Genomic DNA, 26919 nt, shown 5'->3' with positions numbered 1-26919 from the left:
ATTTCTTCTATACTCTTTTTTTTTTCCTATTTCTGTGTCTCTTTTAGAACCTCAGTGAGTCTCTCTGTACTTTCCTTTTTGTCCTTGTGTCTCTGTCTCTGGGTCTTTCTGGAGTTGGGTTTACGTGGCCTCTCCCAGACTGTCTTTTCTCAGTATGTGTCTGTGTTTGTCTCTGTGATGCCATGAGCTCCTTGAGGGCAGAGACTGTTATATCCATAAATCTATTTGTATCCATTTCTTTGTCTCTGTTTTTCTATCTCTTGGTGGTTCTCCATTTATATCGATTCTTGTATGGGGGGGGGTGTGTGGGAGGGTGGGAAGGAAGGGAATAAGTATTTATATAGTGCCTACTATGTGCCAGGCACTGTGCTAAGCCTTCTACAAATATCATTTTATTTGATAAATATAATTATATCTATATTGGTCTATTATTCTGTGGCTGTGTTTATCTATTGGTACGTCTGTGTCTGTGTGCATGTGTCTCTATGTCTATGCCTGTCTGTAACTTTCTCTAGCTCTGTGTGTGTGTGTGTGTGTGTGTGTGTGTGTGTATCTATATATATCTGTAGCTATATCTTTGGCTCTTTGTCAATATCTGTATGTCTGTCTATGCTTGTCTGTGTTTGGTTTTGTCTGTATTTGTGTCTGTGTTTCTGTCTGTCTGCGTGTCTCTTTCTGTGTCTATGTACATCCTCATGGCTGTGTTAATGTTTGTGACTCTACATCAGCATCTGCCCATGTCTTTCTCTGTGTGTGTCTAACTTTGGGTTTGTCTCTTCATTGCTTTCTGTCTGTGATCTTATCTTTGACTGTTTCTATGTTTTTCTCTGCGTCGGTGTCTATATGTTTCTCCATCTGACTGTGTGTATGTCTTTGTGTCTTTTTCTGTCACTCTCTTTGTGGCTGGCTCTGTCTCTATGTCTGTTTCTTTGCCTGTGTCTACGTATATGTCTCCATCTGACTGTCCCTTTGTCTGTGTCTGGATTGCTGGGGCTGTCTGTCTTTCTCTGTGTCTACCTCTATCTCTGTGTGACTGTGTCTGTGTCTGCCTGACCCTGTCTATCAATCTCTTAGTCTTTGTGTTTGTTCCTGTCTGGCTAGGTCTGTGTCTATGTCTGTGTCCCCCTCTGGCTTTGTCTGTGGGTCTCTCTGTCTCTATTTCTGTCTGCCAGTGTGTCTGTGTATAGAGTGGTGTCTGGTTCTGTTTGTAACTATCTCTGTGGTCGTCTCTGGCTGTCTTCTCTGTATATGTGTCTGTCTGTGTTTTGTCTGTGTGTCTGTGTCTGTGTCTTTATCTTGTTCTTCCTGGGTGATAATGTGGCTGTTTATATCTGTGAGTGGCTCAATCTCTGCCTCTTTCCATGGGTCCTATATCTATGAGTGGCTGTATGTATGTGTCTCTGTAGCTTTCTGTGTGTCTAGGTCTCTATTTTTTCTGTGTTTTTGTTTCCCTTTTTCTGTTTGTCTGTCTGTCCATATATGGCTGTGTCCCTACTTGTATTTTTCAATGTGTCCGCCTTTCTCTGTCATTGTTTGGGTCTTTGTGTCTGTGTCTGTGTTTCTGTCTAGGTGTCTGTTTATCTGTCTGTGTCTGTCCAGGTCTCCATTTTGCTCTGTGCCTGTCTCTTGGTATGCCTGTGTTTGTCTGGTTATGTCTCTGTGTGTACCTCTGCATACGCCTGCGTGTCTGGCTGTATCTAGCTCTCTGTGACCCAGTCTGTCTTTCTCTGTGCTTGTCTATGTCTTTTTCTGTGTCTGCCTTTTCTGTCTGTGTTTGTGTCTGTGTCTCTTTAGTTTTCTGTTTTGTGTATATTTTCGCGTGCCCCTCTGTTTTTGGCCCTCTCTGTACCTTTGTGTTTATCTGGCTCCGCGTGTCTATGTGTCTGTGTCCATGCCTGTCTCTCTGTCTGTGCTCTTTTTTTCTGTATCCAGTTATGTATATGCAACTGTGTCCATTTCTGTGACCATTCTCTTTCTCTGTGTGTCTGTTTCTCTGCTGCTGTCTGTGTTTCTCTATCTCTGTCTGTGTTGCACTCATATGCCTGCATCTATCTCTCTTTGCCACTTATGTTTGCCTGCATCTCACTCTTAGGTCTGTATTCTCTGTGCATCTATCTCTCCCTGGACCTTTCTAGGAGCCAGCTGAATGTGACCTATGTCTCCATTTTCCCCATATTTTTGTTTCCCACCATCTCTTAGGAGCTCCCCATTGGTTGGTTGCTCTCTGTGTATGTGTCGTGGTTATTAATATCTGACTGAGAAAAATAGGTTTTTTTAATCCTAAAATACCCTGTTTGGTCTAGCCCCCTAGGGCCATGAGGCTGCCCGAGTTCCCTGGCCTTAAAGCCCTGTGTTTGATAGGAAGAGAGTATATTCTTACAAGAGAGCCCAGGGATGGATGGAACATTTTCTAATCTCCTTCCACCCTGACCCCCTTCTCCTATACCCCACCTCTATGTGTAACTCTACAACTGCTATCTGAGGCCCCTTTCTTAGACTCCCATAGATATTCCTATTACTACTCACATCCTTTTTGCCCATACCCTCACCTAGCCAGACTCCCTCATGATGTACCTCTGACTCCCGCCCCTTGTCTCTGCTGGGGTAATACTTAATTCTCTCCATTTCCCTATTTACCCCAGCCCCAGCAGATTGCTCATCTCTGCCTTGAGCTATAGTTGAGATAAACTGCTTAGTGGGATGTATTTGTGTCCTCTACCTTCCTCTCTGTCCTCAGATACCTTCATCATTCTCTACCAACCTGTGTCCCTTACCTCACACATGGCTTGGCTTCACTCCTCTCCCACTCTCTGACTCCAGGAAATCTCTGCTTGATGCCAGTACAGCCTGGTCACTCACTCAGATGCTCAGCATTTCTTTAGAAACTTTCAGACTATATCTGGATTGTATTCTTTCGACCATCCCTGGGGATAGGGGTGGGCTACGTGCTTTGAAAAAATAACACACACAACTCTAATCCCAATGGGCTGAGGTGATTATGAGGCCACCCAGCCTGGAGGAATAAGGATGTATTGGATGACCCATGGAAAAAACTGAGATCTCAGTAGGGACTGCAAATCATCCCTCTGCGACCTTGGGGGAATAAGAATCGACAGTAATGCTGGTAATTCATATTTATATAATGCTTTAAGTTTTGATAGGTGCTTTCTTGACATCAAAAACCTTGTGAGGTATGGATAGTGAGAATATTATCTTTGTAATATGGATGAAGAAGCTGAGGCTTGGAGAGATTAAATGTCTTGCCCAGGCTCACATATGTAGAGAGTGTCAGAATTCTAATCCATGCTTTCTGATTACAAGTTTAAGAAGAGTTTCCCCTGTTTGAGCCTTGTCTATCAAATTGGGAGTGTGGAGTATAGTGTAGGAAAAAGATGGGAATGGGGAGGGTGGGAGAGATGACCTAGACTAGAATTAGAACTGCCTCAGAGGACTGAGGAAAAAGTTGGGGTTGAGTATTGAGAGTAGGGGGTTGGGATTGGGGAGGGATGTGGGGCCAGGAGTTTGGGAAAAGACTTACTGGCATTGCTCCCCTGGCTCTGACGTCAATGGTTTTCCAAATAATGGAATCAATATTGGGGAGGGGAGTTGGGGGGGGGAACCAAGCCGCCAGCCAGGCCACAGCGATTAGAAACAGATCGGGCTGCGGCCCCCGCAGCTGATTCTGATAGATTCTCAGCGCACTGGGGAAGCAGTGGCAGTGGTTGAAGGGTTGAAGGGGGTTGGAGCTGTGGGGGGCTGTTGTGGGGGATGGGAGAATCCCAGATTTTACTTGCAAAGTGGGGAGGGGGTGAGGGCTGACAGGGGGAGGTGGTATCCAGAGACAGAGGAGGGATGTAGGAGCTGAGGGATATCTCTGATTGGATCAGTTAGCCCTCTGTATATGTTCCCTTCTGCATGTGTGTAGTCCTCTGCTTCTGAGTATGCAGCACTCTTCTGGGGCCTGTAGTGGAAATAAAGATGACTGGTCCATTGTCTAGGAGGGATGTGGCTTCCTCTATTGGAGATCTCCCATCTAATAGAGAAAAAAAAATGATCATCACCCTTATATGAGTAAGGGAGAGAGAATTTCCTCCCTTAGGGAGCTTTGAGATTGAGTGGGGAGAAGAGAATTGAGAGATGAGAATTATTAGTGATATGAATAGAGAGGTCTTGTGACACATGAGACACGGCACTGAACTTGTAGTAACAGGACCTGAGTTTGAATCCTGGTTCTGCCACTTGCTATGTGACTTGGGGCAAGTCACTTAACTTCCCAGGGTCTCAGTTTCTTCAACTGTAAAAGGAAGTAGTTGGATTATTTGACTCATAAACTTCATTCCAGATCCATTCTGTGATCCTAAGCAGAAGATACAGAGTAGAGATGTGATTAGAGGGGAGAGCGGTCAAAAAAGAGGAGTGTGGTGTCCTGTATTTCTTATCTGAATTCTTCTTTTTAGTTCTTTTCCTTGTATCCCTGGCTCTATGGTATTGCTCTTGGGAATTCATGAAGGACAGAACTGAGTAGACCCCAGAATGGAAAGGGATTATCTTGACGTTTCAGATCTAATCTCATCAGTATGCTGGGTGTCTTAAAGTCAATTGCTCTTCTTCTCTGTGGATTAGTTTAGCTGTGCAATGGAGTTTAAACACAGGGAATATAGGGAATGCCTGTGTGAGACTAGAAGGATTTCTTTGCATTGGAATGCTAGCAAACCACTCCAATATCTTTGCCAAGAAAATCTCCTGGACAAAGTTCGTGGAATCATGGAGAGTCAGACATAACTGAATGAACATAACAATAGGTAGCTAGGTGGACAGAGCACTGGCCCTGGGGTCAGGAAGATCTGAGTTCAAATCCAACCTCAGACACTTGCTATCTGTGTCATGGACAAGCCACTTAACCCCTATTTGCCTCAGTTCCTCATCTGTAAAATGGGGGCAAACTGGAGAAGGAAACAGCAAACCATTCCAGTATCTTTGCCAAGAAGACCCCATGCACAAAGTCCCTGGGGTCATGTAGAGTTGGATATGACCGAATAACAACATATGTGAGACTGGGTTGGGGTGATGGGTTACCAGAGATAATTGGGTGAATATATCTTTAAAGGTCCCAGATCCTTACGGCTGATAAAATCATCCAGGACCTCAGGTTCAGGGGTCAGCTGGGGGTGTGTGCTGTAAAGAAGTTTTCTGTTTTCTTTTAGTCACAGAGACCAGGGTGTGAACCCTACTTCTGACACTTAGACATAGGGTGGAAACTGGGCTAGAGGAAGAGGCCTGGGGCCTGGCACTAGTGGTCCTTGTTTCTCAGAGTTGCATAAAATAGACAGTCTCCTGTAGTCCTTCCTAAGGGAGCTTAGCCTTGTTAGCCAGAGATAAATGGCCAATACGGTGTGAATTACTCCTCAGACTCTCCAGGGAATCCCTTCCCTCCATTTAACAAGGGAAGCAGTGGTAGGGCAAGACAGCAGTAAGGGCAGGTTGACTTCTAAAGAGCCTTTTCTTTTATTCCTTTGAGTAGTGTGACTGAGGGGATAGAGCAGTGACCTCAACTGTTCATCAGAAGAGGTACCACAGCTTTCCTTGGACTCAAGGCCCTTGTTATTCCACCAGATCTCTAGCTCCTCCTCTCCTAACTCAACCCTCTGTCCCCATTCTGTCCCTAGTGGTCAATAACAGAGCTGCCTGTTAGTGGTTATAATTGAGCTAAGGGTTTGATCACTGGAGGGTTGACTTCAAAGTTTATAGGACTGAAGATATGAGAATGGACAAGGGCTGCAATGTCTTCCTCCCCCTCTCCTCCCCTGCACACACACACACCTATTGCCAACCAGTTGGACTACATTTAGACAGAATATGGTGGTCCTGTCTCTAACCTTTAGGTTACTCTAGGGGTTCCCAAGGATGGAGTCTCTGCCTCTGTTCCCTCAACAGAGGAGGTGGGCTGGGAAGCATTGTCTTGGGAGCCTGGGATCCAGGGCCACATCTCTCCTCTAAAACTAATAGAGGCCCAGTGGATCCTAATGGTTATAGGTGTTGGGAGACAGGTTTCCTGAGGACATTTGACAGAGGCTTATTTGGGAGGTTTGGGGCATCCAAGGGGGGATAGGGGGTATGGTTAGGCAGTGGCTGATGGCAAACAGGAAGGAGGGCTGTGGAAGCTGCCTGTAATTATGGAACATTTATTATTAATCAGATGAAATTTCTGGAAGCAGCTGGTGTAATGTGCATACTGATGGAGGTTCCTGTGGGCTCTAGGTCCTAGCCCCCTTCCTCATACTCTTTCCCCTCCCCATCCTCTTCTCCTTAGCTAGTCTACTCCCCTTTTCCATTCTCTGCTTCCTAATCCCCCACTCTTGCCCTCACTGGAACACTTTTGAACCTCTTCTTTTGTTCTTTTTTTCCCTGCAAATGGTAGAGCCAGGTCTGTGTTTGTTAGGGGTGTGTGTGTATCTCCACCTGACCATATATATATACCTTCATTTATTTTTTTCTCTTCAAGGCCATGTGCCCTTCTGAATGTGTCTTTTTGCTTGTATGTCAATGTTGAGGTTGATTACTATCAATCTGTGCCTACCTTTGTCTCTGTTCTGTTTCTGAGTTTGTCCCTCTGTGTGTGGGTCTCTCTCTGTGTATTCCCCTCAAGTGCCTTATGACTGACTCAGGGCTGAGGCAGGCACTCCTATCCCTTCCCCAGTTTTCAGGGTCACATCTGGATTTGAGCTGTAGCCAGGGCTCAGGCATCAAATTAGGTCTTAGGCTGTGCTGGCATGAATCCAGGACAAATGGACCGTGATGGACTCACTGGTGGACTGAAAGGGACACCCAACCTGAGTTGGGGAAATAACCTTCCTCTTTTAATGGGAAAGGGGAGAGATGCCTCTGGCCCTCAGAGAGGCTGTAGGCTAATGAATGATACACAACCTCTTCTCTGGAGGTGCCCCTGATCTGAAGGAGGGGTAAATGTGGCATGAGACATCGGGCTCTGGAGAAGAACTGAGATAACTGCATGAATGTTGACTCATGCTCAGTGTTCATGAAATCAATATGCCCAGACTGAGAGAACCTAAATTTACCCAAATGCCGAGTTCCTGAAAAGTGTGTGTCCCTGGAATCCAGTGGTTGGTGACCTCATGGGAGCTGCTATTTAAAAGTGAGGCTTTGTTTAGTGGGAACCAACCTGCCCTCCTGAACCCCTCAGAGAAGTTCGTTTGTATTGGTCTACACAAGTTTTTCTTGGGATTAAAACACACATTATTCATTCACTCGCCCAATTAACCAATTACTCAGTTTGGGATGAACTGTGGGAGAGACATAGGAGAAGATCTGCTTGGGAAGACAAACCCCACCTCTACCCAGATAGCAGAGGCAATAGAGGATGGTGGAAAGAGCCCTGGATTGGGAAATTGGGAATCTCGTATCCCTGTTTCTGTTATTAACTAGCTCTGTGAACTTGGGAATGTTGCCTTACCTGACTGGGCCACAGTTTTCTCCTCTGCAAAATGGGGATAAAAAGGCTTATACTCCCTTCCTCACATTGATGTTAAGATGGAATGAGGCAGTGGAGGTAAAAAAGGCCTTCGGAACTGTAAAGCTCTACAAGAGTACAAGGGGGATATTGTAGTATGTAAAACACTCCAAGGTCTCATGTGGTAAGTGCCCAGTGAGTGGTTTCTATATCTGGAGGTGTAGATACCTTATAATAACACTGGATAATACTAAAGCCATTCCTGATTGGCCTAGAGCCACCGAGGAGGAGTGAGCTAAGGCCCGGACTGGAGGGGATGACCTTCTCTAGGCCAACCCCTGATTCTCATTCACTCACTGGCTGCTTTTTCTCCCACCTCTGCAGGGAAGGGAGGGGAAGGAGTCCTTTTGTTAAATCTGCCAAACAGTCACTTAGACGTAGAAATCAATCCAAGGGAGTGTAGCAGGACCTGGGAAGTGTGAATGAGCAGCTCTTGGCTAATCAGGTAATGGAGGCCAGGCTCCCCATCCCCCCTCTCCTCAAAGTGGGGGGAATCAGCAAATAGCTCCAGGGACTCCAAGCCCCTCCCCATCCTACTTTCTCATCCTCCCTTCCCTCTCTGGTGTTCTCTAGCTTGTATTATGTCCTGGTCTTTCCCATAGAGCCAGGCACCAGGTATAAGCAGAATTTTCTCCCCTCCCCCATGCACAAGTACCTCCTGGTCCCCCCTCCCCAAATAGGGTGCAGCTGCCCCCCCATGCCCCATCATTAGTGAATTTTTACAATTGAGAATTCACCTTTTGCCAAGCTAGATTTGAAGGTGATTGGTGGCTGTTCTTCCTTAAGTCTACAACTTTCTAGAAAAACCACATTGTCCAGTGGTCTTAAAAGGAAGGGGATCCAGGGGCAAGGAGTGGACAGTCACCAGCAGACGGAAGTGGTTTGAGGAGCCCTCTGGTCTTCTTGCCCTGTCAGGTGCAGTAGGAGGAGAGGAATTTTGGCAGCAGTAGGGGACAGTGACAGACAGCCCCTATAGGCCGGGTCCCATATTTCAGGCTCTGACACCTGCCACTGGGATAGATGTGTCCTCCCTACAGCTCTAGTTCTGTCATGTTCCCCATCACTTTGCAAATGAAAGACACACACACACACACACACACACACACACACACACACACAAAGACAGAGACACAGAGCAAATAGAAGGAATAAGAGAAAGACAGGGAGACAACAGACAAATACAGAGCTACACAGACAGACACAGAAATCACCAGAAAGCTCTCAACAGAGGCAGATAGAAATTCCATCCCTTTCCGTGAAAGAAGTAAAACAGAAAACTGTCCCTTACTCTTCTCTGCCTTGCCTGGACCCTCCTTTTTTCCTCCAGTCTTGCTTCATGCCCTCCTCTTCTTCCAGGCAGTCTTCCATACTGATCTGCTCCCTCACCCTGTCCCAATTCCCACTCCCGACATTAATGTCTACAGTTCCCTATTAATTCTGCAGATATTCTGACTGCCAAAATGGACAGGGCTCTCCTCAAGGGTACAGTCCTTTGAGGGCTCTTTATAGGTGCATGTCTTGTGTGTGTGATTTTGTGTTGGGGAGAGGTTGGACTGATTGATTTTCATCCATGCCTGTACCTCTGTACAGTTGGGAGAAGCTATAGTGTCAGCTCTGGAAATCCACATTGCAGTCCCTGTTCTGCTCCAGGCCTCAGTTTACCTTCTTGCATGTCAAAGAAGTGTTGAGTCTCCTGAGCTGAATGAGTGGATGTGAAACGGTCCTGATCTCTTCAGGGGTGTTGCCCTTCTGTTGATAGCCCTCTGGAGTGGAAGGTGCACCTAATTTAGAGTCCTCAGACCTGGGTTCCATGCCTAGCAAAGGTATGGACACAACCCCCTGGATAAAACAACTGTGGACCCAATCCCTTCCATCCTCCAAGCTTCAGTTTCCCCATGTCTAAGTTGGGAATGCATATTACCTACTTCAAATGAGCACTGTGAGTGAGGAAAGTGCTTTGCTGTGATAACCTGTGCCCTCTGCACTTTCAGAATCCGTCACCATTTTTCCTCGGCCTTCAGGATCCTGGAGGTGGGAAGAGAGAAGTTTGGAGTTCAGAGGTGCAGGGATTCTCCCAGAAGTTGATGACCCTCCGTGCACTGGCAGTGGCAGAGAGGTAAGGGGAACACCTGGCCTGGGGACCAGGGTGGGCACCTACAGCATGGTAGGGATACCTATAGCTAAGGAACAGAAAATCTTTTCTCAGGGACATAGCCCCTTCTTTTGTGGAGTAGACACTGCGAGGGGTGGGCTGCTTGCATGTCTGGACTCCATGGGTGAGGGTTGAGGGTTTCTGTACTTTTGGTTTGCTCCCAAACAAGAAGCAGAATGCTGTTATGAAGGCAAATAGACCTAGGATGAAGCCCTGGCTGTGCTCCATATTAGCTGGGTCACCTTGGGCAAGTCATTTAGATTCTGAGCCTCTGTTTCCTTATCAGTAAAATGAGAATGTTAACACTTACACTATGTATCTCACTGGAGTGCTGTGAGATCAAATGAAAAAATGTATATGATGTACTTACTTTGTAACCTTAAAACATTACAGAAATGTCAGCTATTGTTACCTTCTAAACAACCTCAGGAAAGAGGTGTTATTATTGCCTCCATTTTACAAATGGGGAAACCGAGGCATACAAGCATGTTGCCCAGGGTCACATAGCTTTTGAGTGTCTGAGATAGGATTTGAACTTGGTTCTTCCTGACTCCAGCTCCAGAGCTCTAGCTACTGTGCTACCCAGCTCCCTGTGTTGGTGGTTGTTGACTAAGTGACTTGCCCCATGACCATATACAGTTATTAGGTGTCAGAGAGAATGGGAGGTATGCACACTGTCTGTTTGAAATGTCTTGGGGTTGGTGGGGCTGAGGTAGTAGCTGGCTGCCATATTTTGGGTAAGTGAATGACTTCTGACAATAAAATTTAGAAAGTGTTCCTGGAGAAGGGGGAAGGCAGATAGATGCCTGGGTGTAGTTTGGGCAGAAAGTGCATCAAGGGGTGTGTGTGTGTGTGTGTGTGTGTGTGTGTTGTGAGGAGGAAGGCTGGGCTGTAACATCTCCCTGCCCATGCTGTAATCATGTTTGACTTTCAGGAGGAGGAAGGACAACAGTAGCTGTCTCTGACAAATTATCCCTATCTCTGTATCACCCTCCCCTCTCCCCTCACCCTCTAGTAAACACCTAGGAAGGGGTGGGGCTTGCTTTCTTGATTGACACATGCCCCCTCCCTGGTCCTGGGAGGCTGTGGGAGCTTGTCTTATTTCAGAGTCCTGAGCTGATGGAGCGTAACGGCCTATTGTCCAGGGAATCCAGTCTCCACTTGGTCTTTTTTTCTTAGCTCCCACAAAGGACTGGGGGCCAGGCCAGGGCGGGGGCCTGGGGGCCAGGCCAGGGGCCAGGTCCAGTGCTTTTCATCTCAAATCCCAAACAGACTTGGCATTTTCTTTTACTCAGGGGGTGGGGGTTGGATGGGGTGAGCTGCAGGGTCTCCTACCCTTTAGTGGAGGGGTTAACTGTCAGGGATGGGGGTAGAGGGGGGAGTGATGGTAGTCCTCCTCAGTCTGTGAGGCCTCAGGGCTGAAGGTGCCTGGAAGAACGAAAACAGTGAAGGCTGTGTGTGTGTATGTGTGGGGTGATTGTTGAGCATGGAAGTAGAGAGACCCCTAAGAGAAGCACTTGGGGAAAGCCTGTAGGAATGAACTAGTTGGGGACCAGAGTCAGGGATTGTGGATGGAAAAAGTCTGAGAAGGGCAATGTCATTATTTAAAAATCTTTGAAAGATCAATGGAGGTGCTGGCAAGAGTCTTCTACTCCAAAAACAGAAGTAGAGGGAGCTAGCTGGGCATTGTAGCAATATGGACTGAGTTTAGACAACCCACGGGGTAGGATAAGATCTTCCCTAGAGAGCTTAGAATATAAGAGCAAACATATTAGAAAAAAGTTGGTTGATGGCAGGGTAGGGACCAGCTGGCCTGAAGCTAGAGGGCTTGATCTGACTTCAGATTTCCCAGGGGGTGGCAGGTGGTCCCCACTGTTTCCTAGGGACAGAGTAGGCATAGGAAGAGACTAATACTATGGGCTAGCTGGATTTTCTTGGATTCTTTTTGAATTTTAATTAGGAAAATCTCCTCTCCTCTCCTTTCTCTATCCCATCCCCATTTCTATACCCATTGCTTCCTTTATTCTCCTTCCCACTTATGACATACTCATTGCCCAAACTAGTTTGAAAAACAATGGGATAATGGATGATGTGTGTGATGAGATCCTTTGGTCTCTGTGTTTGTGCCCTGTTGAATTTAGGAGGGCTTCTTGGTGGAGGATGCTCCCGGGGATTTTTTTGGTTTAAGTAAGAGTAAATTGGGCAAGCAGAATGTAAGAATCAATTGTGAACTTGGGCAAAGGATCCTGGGGTAGGTAGAAGGATTGGGGTGGGGTGGAGACCCAGGGTTATAATTCCACATGATGGACAGTTGGGACAACCCTGGAGCTAACTATGTCTCTGCTCAGTCCCCTAGTTGGACCATGTCTTCTGGACTAGGCATTGCCTCAGGCCCAGGGGAGGGGGAGGTGCCATGGGAGGGGAGAGAAGGTCCAATCCCTGGTCTTTTCCAAACTCATTAGCTGAAATAACCAGAGAAAGAGGGACAGACAGATGGAAGGGATATGGAGAGATATGGAGAGACAGGAGGAAGATTTATAAGGAGTGAGTGTGGGCGTCATATTTTTCTTCTGCCTGGACACTTTAATGCCACAAAATATCATAAATGACAGGATATTGAGCTCAGGAGTGTGAGAGATGGAAGCCCAGAGTGACAGAAAGGGGAACCTGGGGGTAGAGCAGCGAGAATCTGATGAAAAGATAAGGGAAGGGGGGAGGCAAGTTAGGGCTCTGGGACCCCCAGGTCTGAAGAGGGAGACAGGGCCCCTGCCCTGGGGGTGTTCTCACTGAGACAGACATGCTGATGGAAGGGGAGAGGACATATAAGACAGCTGAGGAATGACCCTAAAACAAATACACGGACATAAAAGAATAAATATTTACATTGTCTAGGGGGGAGAGGGAAGTGCATTTGTGGGTTAGTGGGTGGGAGGGGTGAAGAATGGAAAAGGGGGGGAGTTATAGGAATTAACTGTTTAGACTGGTCAGTAAATCTTTGCCTGTATTTTGAATAATACAGTAAGGCTAGATAGTGAATGTGAGTTAGATGAAATGTGGACCTGGGCAGGAGAGCTATGGGTGTGGGTGGGTTTGTGAGCTGGCCAGGACTTTGAAGTGGAAGGGAAACTAACCCAGTAAAGAAGGAGGAAGCCTGTCCAAGGCTCGTATCCCCTTCCTCCACTGCTGGCCCTATTCCTCCCCTAGGGTTGAGGGACCTCTATTGTCAGAGGGAAGGTAGGGGGACTGGGAGGTGGCCTAGAGAAGAGTGGGAAGCTAAGGGAGCAGAAAAGAGATTGGGCTTTACAATTGGAAAGGAGTAAAGAGTAGGGGAGGGAAGTCTTTTTCCCTGGGGATTTCAAAATTGGGGAGAGAGCCTGGCTGGAGGGATGGGCTGAAGGCAGGGACATGGGGGAGCTTGTCTGACCTAAACCATACCCACTTCTTAACCAACCCCCCCTTCCCCCACCACGAGTGATGAACTTCAAACTAGATGGGGGAATGGAGGCGGGGGACTCTTTGGAGATTATCAGTACCGAAGAGCCAACAAATGAAGTAGCTACTGTTCCTTCCTTCTGGGAGGGGGATGAGGGGACATAAGATCTGATCTCTCCTCTCAGTCTTGGCCATCTCTTGGCCATCCTGCCGGGGGGGGGGGGGGAGCAGAGGAACCTCTGTCCGGGAGCAAGAGACTTGGCTACAGCCCACTACCTCCCCCGCTTTTTTTAAAAATCTTTTTAATTTAACAAAGTGGATGAAAAACTGTTTTTGGAAATAAAAGATTTCTTGTCTCTGCTTCTGGCTTTCTTGCCGAACCTCTCTCTGTCTTTCCTTTGGTCTCTGTGTTTGTGTCTCTCCCTAAATCTTTCTGTCCCTCCCTTTCCCTGATTCTCCACCCCCCCTTCCCTGTCAGCCCCTCTGTCTCTGTTGCTCTTTGTGTCTTTCTCTTTCTCTGTCTCTCTGTCCTCTGTCTCTGTCTCCTTGCATCTCTTTTGTCACTCTCCCTGTGTCTCTGTTTCTCTTTCCTTTTCCTATGTACTCCCCTAGTCATCCCCCCCCCAAACTCCTGCACTAAATGGGTCTATTTAAAACGCCTGTCGTGGCTGCCAAGTCAGAAAAGCGTCTCCTGATAGAGAGCATTAAACCTTCAGCGGGAGCGGGAGCAGGATTGATCGGAGCCGCAAATGGGAGCGTCTTAACCCCATTAATCAGGCAGGGCTTAACTCCCCCCTCCTCCGCCAGCCCCTTCTCAGAACTAAAAGCCCCTGAAATATTTATCACCTCCTCCCTCTCAGTCCTCTCCCCCCTCAGCTCCTTCCACAACAGCCCCTTCCCCTTCAACCCCCCTCACCCCCAGGGACCTGGGAAGGGGGAGGAGGCAGGGTGGAAGGAGGTGAGTGGCTGGGCCCCTTTGCTACTCCACTGTTGGTCTTTGCCCATGTGTGTACCCTTGTGTGTTTGCACACATGTGTGAGTGCACATGTGTAAGTGTCTCTGACTTCCCACGCCCTCTGTGCCGGCCCACTTGGGCAGCGCTGATAGAAACCAGGCCTGCCTCCTGTCCCCTTCCTACTCCCCCCCCCCAAATCCCTGCTGCTCTAGACGGCTTGAAAAAAAAAAACCTATGCAGAATGGAGTGGAAAGAACCTGGACCTGGAGCCAGGGAGATGTGGGTTCTAATCTTGGCTCAATTACAAATTGACTGTGACCTTGGACAAATCATTTCATCACTCTAGGCCTCAGTTTCCTTTCCTGTAAAATGAGAGAGTTGGACAATTTCATCCCCACGGTCCTTTCCTAATGTTCTTTGGTTCTATGATTTGTGGAGATCAGTTGGAGTGTATGGCATGGTGGGAGTGCTGTTTTCTTCTACTAGATTCCTCCCCTCCCCCCCCACCCCAGTCCTTAGCCCACCACCAGATCATAGGAGAGCTCACTTGTTACTGACTACAAGCTCAGATGTGTCAAATTGTCTCCTCACTTCCCCTCTAAGCAGGAATGTGACCGGGGGAGGGGACCAGGGCAAACAAAGATTCTGATCCTCTATGTGGTGGCCTCAGGGGACAGCAATAGAAGAAGCAGGGAGATGCACACGACCATCTTGGGAGTCACATCCCTGGATAAGATTCTTAGTTTGGTCTGGAGTTGTTGAATGTCACCTCATTTTCCCCCACCCCACCTCTTCAACAGCAGGGTGGTAGGAGATCCATAGGGTCTTCCTATGCCTCCTCCTCCCACCTCCCCCACCATCCTCTTTCTCCCCCTCCCCCCCAGCATCAAGTGCCACATCTCCTCCTGACTCAGACAATTAGATTCAAATGATGACCTCACTGCACAGCGTCTCTCCCCAGCCCGCTCCTCCGTCTCTCTCCTCCTCTCTGTCTCTCTCCTTCCCTATCTCTCTGTACCTCTCCCTGTCTCTCTGTCTCCCTGTCCCTATCCCCTTCCCCTCCCCCCCTTCCCCAAGTATCAGAGGGGGCAGATACACTGGGGAGGCCAGGCCGACAGACGGGGGAATCTACTCAGGGACCCAGGTCAGTGGCTTAAGCAGGGGGATGAGGAATGGTGGTCTGGGGATGTGAGGATTGGGGGTGGGGTGTGGGGAAAGGCCTCAGCCTCTGGATCCTGAGTCTCTGCTTTCCTGATGCGGTGGGGGCTGCTTTGGAGCTACTGATCTAGGACCTGTCAGACCCACGTGTGTCTGTCGGGGCTCCCCCCAAGGGGCCCCCTCCATTCCATTCACCACCTCCCCTGCTACTTCTCCTCCCACTCCTCTCCACTCTCTTCCCAGCTATCAGACCAGCTCCTTCTCCTTCATCTTCTTTCTGTTCTTTTCACTGCCCACCTCCTTCCTTCTAAGGTCCTTCTCTCCTTCCTGTTCCAAGCTGTCTCTGCCTCTGTCTCTCTGTGTGACTTTGAAGCTCTCTCCTCCTCCACTATGTGTTCCCAGCCTTGTGCTGGGGGAACACCCAAGGTTCTGATCATTCCCTGGGCCCATTGGTTCCCCATTGATGGGGGTGTGTCTATTTCCCTGAAGGGAGGGGGTTTTTCTCTCTCTCTCTCTCTTTCTGTTAAGAAACAGAAATGTTGGGGATGGGGGGAGAGGTTCTGTCCTGATGAGGGTACAGAGTATCTCAGAGAAGAGGGGATGCCTGTGTCTCTGAGGGGTGCCCCTCTCAGAGGAGAAGGCCATCTATCTCTGATGAGAAGTGGGTATCTCTAGCCCTTTGAAGGAAAGGGTGTGTCTTTGTGAAGAGAAGGGGGCATATCCTCTGCTTCTGTGTGTTTTAGAGGCATTAGAGCTTGAGGCCCTTTTTGGGAATGGTGGGCAAAGGGAGAAGCTCTGTTTTTTGGGGAGGTGGTAAAGTTTCAGGCAGAGAAAGTGATATTCTGAAAGCTGTTTCTGTCTCTGTTTGCCTTGGTCCTTGATACCCAGTATGTAGTGGGTCCTGCTTCTGACCTTGCCCTTGGCCCCCATTGCCTAGTTTCCTTTAGAACCTTGATGATTAGGTTTTTTTTCAGTCCCCAAGCCTGGTTGTCATTGGCTAATGAGAGCTAGGGTCAGCTCCCAGGCAGGTAAATTCAGCCCTATGAGCATCAAGGGATTCCTACTTGTAGCATTGGCTTTGACACCTGGAAAGAGAAAGTGATTTTGTGGGTGCTAACAGTGTTGCTGATTGTTCTTTGAGTTTTTACAATTTTCTTCCTGTACCCCAAACCAGGATTCCAATCTTGTCTAGGTGGAGATACACATCTCTAGATCCCCAAGAGAGGGGGGAAATGCCTGACTGTGCAGATGATTAGGACTTGTATCTCTTACTGATGAGTCACTCCTGGAGGCCTTCCTGGAGGAGCTGGCCCCACACTGGCTCTAGGAGAGCCCTTCTAGGTGCTCTGGGGTTATCTTCTTTTCCCTGTCCTTCCACTCTACTTGGTAACTCCTCATTAGACAGCAAATTAATTAGGAGAAACAGAGACGTTCTCCCTCCCCACCACCCCCAGCTTGTCTTTAGGCTTCCCGCCCAAATGGGCTCTGCCCAGCAGCTCCTTGGGGCCCCTGAGCTCAGGCTGACATTGGTGGGAGCCTCTCCCCACATCGGCTTTTCTCTGACAGGCGATGACAATGCTTTGGCACCACATCAGCTCTTTCTTCCAGGAGTAGGGCAGGCTCTGAGGCTTGTCTTCCCCCTTTTTCCCCTCCTCTTCCTCTTCTACTTCTTCCTTCTCACCCCCTCCTTAGTCTTCAACTACCTCTTCACCCTCATCCTCTTCTTCCCCTCTGCCCTTCCTCCTATCTCCTTTCCCTCCTCCTTACTTTCTTTCCTTTCAGCTCCTCTACCTTCTCTTCTACTCTTTATTTTCCTCCTTCTCTCCTTTCACATCTTTCTCCTCTATTCTTTTCCCTTCCATGTCTTCTCCCACCCCCTCCCTTCCTATTGACTAATCAATCCATTCTTCCTGGGCACTTTTCTGGAGACCATGGGCACAGAGAGGTTCAGCAAATATCCTGAGGTCACACAGCAGACAGAGCTAGGAGCAACTCACTGATTACCCTGTCATCCTTGGGGTGTCATGTGTGAGTTCCTTTGTGGGTAGGGGTGTCATGAGTGAGTTTCTGCAGGAAGAGATATGGAAGACTGTAGCCCTCCCATTTCTGATTGACTGAGTTTGTGTGTGTGTGTGTGTGTGTGTGTGTGTGTGTGTGAGAGAAAGAGAGAGAGAGAGAGAGAGAGAGAGAGAGAGAGAGAGAGAGAGAGAGAGAGAGAGAGAGAGAGAGAGAGAGGGAGGGGGGACAGGGAGAGAGGGAAGGAGGGAGAGGGAGAGAGAGAGAGTTGGGGGTGGGGTTGATTGGAGAGTGTGTGGATGTGGTTAGTGAAGGGGGATAGGGGGAGATGATTTTGTCATTTCACAGCTCCTGCTGCTCTCAGATCCTAGAGCCTGGAGTAGTCAGCATCATCTCCCTGTTCCCCTCACACAGCAAGAGTCCTTCCCTCCCCTCTCTCCATGTTCTCTGTGGTTCCCTCCTGTTATTGCTTGGATCTCAGTGACAAGCATCTTGGTGGGAGATACTCTCACCACAGACCAGCTGGGGAGGTCCTCTACCCCCATTCTGCTGCAGAGACTGTGTGCACGGGGGTGGCCATCACAGCTCTGATTGGCAAATTAGGTCTAGTTTGCCCACACTCCCTTTACTGCAGTTCACAGTGACAGACCTCCTTAGCCAAGGGCTGGAAAGCAGGAAGAAGATAGAGGATTTGGGAGCTGGAGTAGGGACTGTCTGTTGAGTTTTGAGGATGTTTGTTATTTTTCAAACTGCATCTCTTCTGTCTCTGCCCCACCCCCAGTGACTCTGGTACCCTGCCTCCTTCTCTGCCACACCCCCTCTCCAGCCCTTGTCTGATGTGCCAGAACCAAGAGGCCCCCAGTGCTTCTCAATGTTTTACCCCTCCATATTCTACCCCACCCCCAATCTTCTAGCTGTCACGAACCAGGAGCCTAAACACACACATAGACTTAAAGACCCCTACTGGATGAACAGGCCTCCTTGCCACGGGCATCTCCTTTCTCTCTCTCATTGATCCCTCCCAAGTCAGAAGCCTCATTTTGAGTCTCTGCTCCTTCAAATCCCCACTTTCCCCACTATGTCCATCCCCCACACTGAGAAGAATTCCCTGGCTTATACGCAGCCATTTTTGTGGCAACAAAGGTTCCCCTCACTAGGGTGCCCCTTCCCTTTGGATCTGGCAATCACCATTGCTATACATCTTTCCCCCATGGTGGAACCAGGATGAGATTTAGTCACAGGATCCTACTTCAAACAATGGCTCTGCTACTTCCTACCTGTGTGACCTTGGGCAAGTGATGTAACCTCTCTAAGCCTCAGTTTATTTGTTTATTCATCTGTGAAAAGACTGGACTGGATGGCCTCTGAGGTCCCTTTCAGATCTAAATTTGTGCTCTATGTCCTGACAGGAGGTGGAGTGAAGGTACCTGGGTTGTTGGCGGTGTGCGTTTGATTAATGAGGCAGTGATAAGTTTCTTTCCATCTCCTCAATCCCTGAGGCACCAGAAAGAAACCAAGACGACCTGCGTTTGTGAATGAAAGAGACTATATGAGACATTATGTGGTGGTGTTTGAGACACTGTGTAACTTTGTGGGACTGACTGTGTTTGTGTTTGTGATACTGTGTGTATGCCTGTGTGTCAGGCTATTACTTTGTGACTGTTCTGTGTGCACACTTGGGCCAGCTTGTGCATTTGTGTGAACGTGGTGTTTACCCAACAGGAACAGATTGCTCCATCTTCCCTGCTGTTTTTAGAGGAAGAATGGAGAAGAATAAGGGAATGATTCTCTCTTTCAACGATACTCTAACCCAGCTCTAGCTTTTGCCGGAGACGTGTATGTATAGACACTGCTAGTCATGTATGCATGTTAAGGAATGGGTATCAGGACATTCTGACCCAATCTCCCCCTTCCTTGCATTCTGTTAAGATCATTTCCATCTCCTGGGCCTTCTAGTCTTGCCAGTCATTGCAGAAAGTTCTTCTTTGTGTGTAACTCCAGTCTTTCTCACTGTAGATATAACCATAGTCCAACCTCCCTTCCTGATTCCCTGAGGTTAGATACTGTGGATGGCAGGGCTGGAAAAGAAAGCATATCAATATCATTTTTACCTGTGTTTGTATTTATTAGGGGTGATGTCAAGGGTAGTAGTATTATGACCTAGGTGGCTGGTTTCTGACCAGGGAATCCTCCAAGGGTAATACCGAGATGGATGACAGGAGCACCATCATTATCCTGGGGCCACCTAATCACCCAGAATCCTGGAAGGGAAATAAAAAGAGCATTTAATCTAGCCCCTGTAGGCCTTTCCTACCAACAACCATGTGGGAGTGGTGAATTCTCTTTCTTTTCTAGGGAAAGAAACCTCCCAGCCTCTCCTGATTTTCTCATTCCTGTTACCCCTCCCCACCTTCAAAAAATACTTCAAAAAACCCTCAACCTCTTCCACCAAAGCTTGATTGCCATGTGTTTATCATGGGACCAATTTCCTAGACCTTGCTTAGTAATACCACAAATAAATAGTATTGGTTATCAGATTAATTAGTTTGGGAAGGTTTTCAGGAGGAGGAGAGTTCTGAAGGGGATAGTATTGTAAAAGATGAGGAAGAGCCCTTTTAATAGAGTAAGCAGGTTGCTTCTGTCCAGAGGGAGCCAGGTAGGTGGATCAGGGCTCTGTTGGGTCTTCTTGAGTTGGGGGAGAAGTGGGTGTGCTGCCCTTATGAGAGAGGGTAGGGGCAGGGGCAGGGGCAGGGCTTGCTGCATATGTTTTCTATTCCTTGGTACAGGGAGGACAGATGAGATGTCGATGCCACCTACCTATCTGCAGGAAGCTCCCCTCCCTGAGAATCTGTGAGCCCAAACCAAAGGAACCCCATGAGGCTGGGGGAAGCAGAAGCAAGTCTGCCTTATGGTCATATGGTTAGACATGATCTGGGAAGCTCTGGGGGTAGAGGCTTGGGGTGAGGAGCCCAGGGTGATGTTGAAAAAAAGATGAGGGGTCAAGACCCTAGTGGTTAGTGTGGACCAACCTTACAGGGAGTGAGCCCAGGCCTAAGCAAAACCCTCACTGCATTTGGGGTATGGCATATATGGAGTGGAACAGGGCATATGTACACATGTAAAATACACACGTGACCCTACTCATACAAGGTCTACATGCAAGTTTCAAGGAGCTGGGACTGCTAACATAGGAAATGGTAAGTAAAATCTGTATGGTAGCTTGCATGCATAGATAGGCACAGGTTAGCAAGAGACTTGGACCCAAACTCCTCTCATATCCTTCCATGTGCAGATGGTGGGAATGCTTATGTGTGTTTCACACATGCACACTGCCTCCCTTATCTCTTTCCAACCCCTCCATGCTTAGCCATGTGAGGGCCCTCCCCCCACTATACACATGCAGAGAACACACCCGCACACACGTGCACTAGGGCATGCACACACTGATCTCATGCTCCCATAGTGCAGGGAGACTTGGGGGGGGGGAAGAGCCGTTGAGCCCTCAGAGCCCTAGCTACTGCCAAAATCCAGAGGAATCTTTTCTCCCCCCCCCAACTCCTCCTCCTCCTCGCTCCAGCCGGAGGTCATAGCAGCAGGTGCTGATATCTCCCCCCACCGGCCTCTTTTTCCACAGCTTCATCCAAAGACCTTCGGCCTGGGACCCGCTCTTTCCCTCCCTTCCCTTTCTCCCTTTTTCCCTAAGCCAGGAACCCCATCCGTCCTCTTCTCTCATACTCTCTCCCCTTTTCCTTCTCCTCTTTTCTTCTGTAATTCATCTCCTTTTCTCTTCTGGGTTCCCCTCTCATTCCTCTTTTGCTTAGCTCTAGGGCAAATGAAAGACTGGGGAGTGGGGGGGAGAAGGGGAAGGAGAGAGGAAGTAGACCTAACTTGGACCACTGGACATTGCCCTAGGGCCTGACCTGGGGACTGGAGGAGAGTCTGATGAATTTATTTACCTCAAAGTGTGAGAGATGGAATAAAGAACCCTTCTGGGGTACTAGAAGGGCAATGCCTTAATCAAAAAGAAAAAAATTCTAATGGTAGAATTTTGGGGGCATTGTAATAGGCTAATGGGAATGTTACTGCTGGGTGGGGGACCTCCTATATGTTCTATACCTCATACTAGGTGCTCTGCTTGCCCTATTAAAGCATTTAGGTTGGAGGGCAGGGGAGAGGCTAAAAATCCAGAAAGACCCAGCAGGTTAGGATCCCAAACTGGCTTTTAGGGTCTCCAGAGATATGGAGGAAAAGACCAAGAGGCTAAAGATAGGGACTGAGAGGCAGAGATGAAGAAAGGAAGTTATACAGAGAGGGAAATACACATACACACACACACACACACACACACACACACACACACACACACACATCTACATTCACAGAGAAAAAGACAGAGACCTGGATAGGAATTGGACCACTGACCCGTGTCCGCCCCCCTTTCCCCTGTGGGGGGCCGGCTGGGGCCAGCTGCCAGCCAGGCCAAGTCTCCTTCCCCTTTGCTGGACCCCTCCCCTCCACACCTCCCCCCCCCACTGACCTGCTTCACTCCCCTCCCCCCACCGCCCACACTGTCCAGAGCCAGTGGGCGGGATCTGGGGGGCCTCCCTGGGCCCCCCTCTCCCTCCTCCTGATCCCATCCTTGTCCTCCTGCTGCCTTCCCTCTCTACCGCCTCCACCACCTTCCTGCCTGCCTTCCTTCCTTCCAGCTGTTTCCATCTCTGTTTCTTTTTCTCACTTTTTCTGTTTTCCTACCTCTATCTCAGACTTTCTCTGTCTCCATCTTGGAGTGTTTGCTGTTTTTTCTCTGTCCATCTTTCTCTACTTCTACCTCTCTGGGTCCCTGTCTCTTTTATCTCTTTGCTTCTCTGTCCTGTCATTCTTCCAGTTTCATTCTCTTAGTCCCTGTCTTTCTATTTCTTTATCTTGCTTCAAGCCCATGGACCTATTTTCATGCTTGGGCCCAGTTGTGCTGTGTTCTCTGTCCTGTTGTCTAGTTATGTTTGTCTTGAATGTTACCTCCAAGGCCAGGGGCCAGGGGCCACCGTTAGACATGGGAGTAATTTCTCTCAAACAAAGGAAATCTTTCCTAGAATCCTCTCCTGGCCTCTCTACCCTTTTCTAGCCTGGGAAAGGATTGAGGAAGGTGACAGGGCCAGGCCCTAGAGAGGTCATTTTGTGCATCTTCTTGGCCCTGGGTGCAGGCCTTTCTTCAGTCAGTTCCTTGTCACTGAATAATGGGTAAGAAGAGTCCATGGTGGCTCCCTCCTTCTCTCCCCCTCCCTTACCTTCATCCCTGCCACAGGCTGTGTGTCTTTCATGTGTCTTAACCATATATAGTATGTGGGGTTGCTTTGGCTTTAGTATTGCTGAATAAACATGGACCTTCTCTCCCTCCAAGGCAGCTGCAATCCCTCCCTAAGGAGGCTGGTCAGAGTGGCTATGAGGTGAGAACCCAGCTACCTGAAGCAGGCAGGGGACTCCTTCTTCTCCACTAAGTATGAGCAGGCTTTCTGGAGAAGGAGATGCTTCCAGATTGGAGTCAGGAAGAGAGCAGGATGGAGTTCCATCCTGAAGAAAAAACTTTTGTAATTTTGACCTGTTTGTCCTGAGATCGAGAGGCATGATGAGGCCTTTGTGTTCCATATGAAAGATTTGGAAACGATGCCTTCCTTTAACCTGTGTGACTTAACTTAATCATTGAACCACAACCAAAAAAAAAATCTGAGAGAATTTATTAAGCACCTACTTTGTGCAGGACACAGTGCTAGGACTAGAGGAGATATGAAGTTCAGATAAGACACAGTGCCTTCCTTCACAGAGTTTATAGTCTGGTGGCCTGGCAGGACTAGGAGGAAAAGATAAACACGGATAACAATAGTGTCCATTACATGATATGTGAGGTCTGATGGGTGATTGTTCTGTGATAAGGAAAACAGAAAAGACTTTTTGGAGGAATAGGCACCTGAGATGGGCTTTAAAGAATGGGTAAGAATTTACCAGGAGAAATGCTTCTTGGCATAAAGATTGGGTGGAACGGACACACAGAGTCTCAAAGTCAAAGAGTATGTTAGGAATAGGGTCAGAGGATAAATAAGATAAAGGAGAGGCAGTATGTTGTAATGGCTTTGAAGGGATGTGGGTTCAAATGTTGGCTCTGTTATCTAAATCCTGTGTCACCCTGTATCACCTTAACTTCCCTGGGCCTCAGTTTCCTCATCTCTAAAATGAGAATGTTGGGCTAGATGGTCCTCGGTCTCTTAATTCTAAATCTATGATATGATTTGAAACCACAGCATCTATAAATCTCAGTTTTTTCATCTATAAAATGAGGGGGTTATAAGCATCTTTCTGCTCATAAACTATAGTCCTATGATCCTAAATCCCAATGTGCCATGAAAAGTGAAATTTTTTGGTATTAAAAAAAAAGGCACCTTAATTGTGACTCTCTGAATATTATACATTAGCTAGAGGTATATCTTGCCTACTCCTGGTCCCAGCTCTGTTTCTTTGCTTGGGAAGGCAGATGACACAGAAAGTGAGGCAAAGCAAGAATTCAGGAGTAGAAAGAATGGCAGAAAGATAGATGATGAAGCATATCAGGATATTGGCAGAGAGAGACAAAAAGGTGGGAAGGGAGATGGAGAGAGTTTTTTTTTAAAGGCAATTGGGCTTAAGTGACTTGCCCAGGTTCACACAGCTAGTAAGTGTCTGAGGCCAGATTTGAACTTACGTCCTGATTCTAGGGCTGGTGCTTTATCCATGGGAGGGAGATTTCTAGGGAGCAGGAGGTCAGGAAAAGAGATTAGGAGAGAGGAAAAATCAGAAATGCAAGGGAGAAGCTGGGATTTTCCAAGTATGTCCCTAGCCCTTTGTCCAGGTCAGACAGAATATAGTTATAATGACACACAGAGGTAAACACATGCACATGTCAAAAACGCATACTTTCAGAAACACACTTAGGCCCCCATCCCTTTTTACTCATCAAAGGAAGTAAAACTCCCTGCCTCTCTGTGTCAGTGGTCTCCCATCTTCAAACTGCTTCTCTGGGCAGAATGATTGCAGCCCCAGGCAAGGGACAGTGGGAGCCAAGAGACATTAGACACACTTTCACCATCTGTCAAAGCTCTTGCCTCCTGTGAACAAGCCTAAAATGCTGGCAGCCAATAGCTTCATTGTAGTCTTTTAGGAAGGGGACAACTTTTCTGCTCTCTCTCTCTCTCTCTCTCTCTCTCTCTCTCTCTCTCTCTCTCTCTCTCTCTCTCTCTCTCTCTCTCTCTCCCCTCCTCCACCCTTCACCTTCCTTCCTCTACCTCCCTCCTTTTCTCTGTCTCTATCTCTCTGCCTCTGCCTCTGTCACTCACACACACACAGACACACAGACACACACACTCACATGCGCACCATTCCCCACCTCCAAAGGCTTTTCAGAATCTTCTTCCTCTAGGAAGCCTCTCCAGACTGACCCCTGTGCTTGTTCCTTGACCCTGAGCAGCATAACACCATTGGCTTTTATTGCTATGTCTATTGTGCTGGTCCCTCCATGTGTCCTGTTTCTTTTCTGAGGAACATGGTCCTGGCACCTAGGGGTCCTGTATCACTTCCCAGCTTAGCCTGCCTATAGTCTCTTCTTCCTGGCCTCCTTTCTCCCTCTGCCTCTGGAGAGGGGAATAGGGCCTACCCCTGGGCAGCATCAACTCTGCTTGGCTGTGCTGGGGACCAGGCAGTCACAGGGACAGCTGTGCTGTCCCTCTCTCCATCTGTCTCTGTGGCCATTTGTCTGCCAGTCAGGCTGAAATTTGGAAAGATGGCTTAAGAAAAAGAGAGAGACAGACAGACAGACAGAGGGAGACAGACACAGAGAGACAGAGACAGTCAAATTGTGGTATGCTGAGCTCCAGGGGTGGTGAGGGTGGAGATAGGTTGAGAATTTACCCAGATCTTTGACCCTGACCTAGAACCCTAGAATCATGATATCCTAATAATTGAGGGTGTATGTAGGTGTATCTGTGACAGAGACTGTTTGGATCTGTTAGCATTAGCATGCATGCATATGTGAGGGTTCCAATCACAATTTTATTTCCAGTATTTCATACTAACAGATGCTCTTCCCATCTGTAGCCATCATGGCTCATTTCCACCTTACCTGTATCCATCCCCTGGTCAGAAGTGGGCACCCTCAGTCTTGGGAAGGGCCAGAGAAGGAGGTAACATGATCCAATGGAAAGACCACTGTTACTGGAATTGCAGAATTGGGATTCAAATCTTTTCACTGCTGCTTATAGCCTTTGTAACCATAGGCAAGGCACAACTTCTTTGGGTTTCCTCATCTTTAAAATGAGGGGGTTGGACCAGATGATCTCTCAGTTCCCTTTCAACTTTAATTCTATGAACTAAGCCACTCTCCTTCTGGGGCCTGGGAAGGCTATGTGTTGGGGTCAGGCCCTGGGAGAAGAAATAGGTTCTCAGTTCTTTGCTTCTGGGTGTGCCTTGTCTGGGTGGCCAAGCCCAGCCCTGCTTAGTAGAGAATCTTCTTCCCTTATCATAGAGTGGGTGGGGTATGGGCTTGGAAAATTCCTGGAAAAATACTTCCTCAATGGTTAGCCTGTGGATTGAGTAGGAGGGGTCTGTGGACCTGGCCAGAAGCAGAAAGGACAGATCTGGGTTCAGGTTCTGTGTTCACTGAGAACCTGTGGGTCCAAGGACAAGTGGAATAGGGTGGTGCTAATTAGAGGAAGGCTCTGGAAGGAAGATTTGACAGAAAGAGGCCCAGGAATTATTTCTAAGAACAGGAGAAAACTGAGGACTCAGTCTCTCTCTTTCTCTCCTCTCCTCTCTTCTCTTTCTTTCTCCTCCTCCCTCTCTCTCTCCTCTTTGTCTCTCTGTCTCCTTCCCTCTCCCTCCCCTCCTCTTCACTCTTTCCTCTGTCTTCCCTTCCCTTCCCTCCCTTCCCCTCCCCCAGTCAATCAAATATTTCTTTAATGCCTACTATGAGCCAGGCACTGTGATAGACTGTGGAGATATAAAAGAAATAGTGATAAGGACCAAACCTGCAATTTCATTAGTATGAACACAGTTCCTCTTGTCTTCCCTTCCCTTCCCTCCCTTCCCCTCCCCCAGTCAATCAAATATTTCTTTAATGCCTACTATGAGCCAGGCACTGTGATAGACTGTGGAGATATAAAAGAAATAGTGATAAGGACCAAACCTGCAATTTCATTAGTATGAACACAGTTCCTCTCCCAATGCAGGTTGGCACCTTCTTTTCAAGTTAGTCTTAGAAAGTTGACTAATGCATTGAGAGGTTAAATGACCTGCCCAGGATCACACAGTCTGTATTTGTCATAGGTGGGACTTGAACACAGGTCTTCCTCGCTTCGGTAGGCAGCTAGGTTGCCTAGTGGATAGAGTGCTGGCCTTGGACTCAGGAAGACCTAAGTTCGAATGCAGCCTCAGACACTTAGTAGGTTCATGCTCCTGGGCAAGTCACTTAACCTGTTTCCTCATTTGTAAAATGGGGATAATAATAGCACTTACTTTTCAGGGTTCTTGTGAGGATCAACTGAGAAAACATAAGTAAAGTGCTTTGCAAACCTTAAAGTCCTATATAAATGCTAGGTATTATTATTATTAATTATTATTGGCTCAGAGGTTAGCTCTCTATTAACTAAGCCGCTGCCA

General features: G+C 47.9%; 1 protein-coding gene across 2 annotated transcripts in view; it reads left to right on the top strand.

Annotated features, from left to right (window-relative positions):
• CNTFR (ciliary neurotrophic factor receptor) overlaps positions 1-26919 on the top strand; it is a 93819-nt gene that overhangs the window by 5880 nt on the left and 61020 nt on the right. The window contains exon 2 of one of the 2 annotated variants that reach the window (XM_020966931.2): positions 9520-9644. The exons of the other annotated variant lie outside the window; for it this stretch is intronic. The gene's annotated coding sequence lies outside the window, so the exon portion shown is untranslated. The remainder of the gene's footprint in view (positions 1-9519; positions 9645-26919) is intronic. 2 annotated transcript variants of the gene reach the window in all.

Source organism: Phascolarctos cinereus, unplaced genomic scaffold, assembly GCF_003287225.1.
Source record: "Phascolarctos cinereus isolate Bilbo 61053 unplaced genomic scaffold, phaCin_HiC Scaffold_4;HRSCAF=312, whole genome shotgun sequence".
Classification (NCBI taxonomy): Eukaryota; Metazoa; Chordata; class Mammalia; order Diprotodontia; family Phascolarctidae; genus Phascolarctos; species Phascolarctos cinereus.
This window is presented reverse-complemented; position numbering and strand designations above follow the sequence as displayed.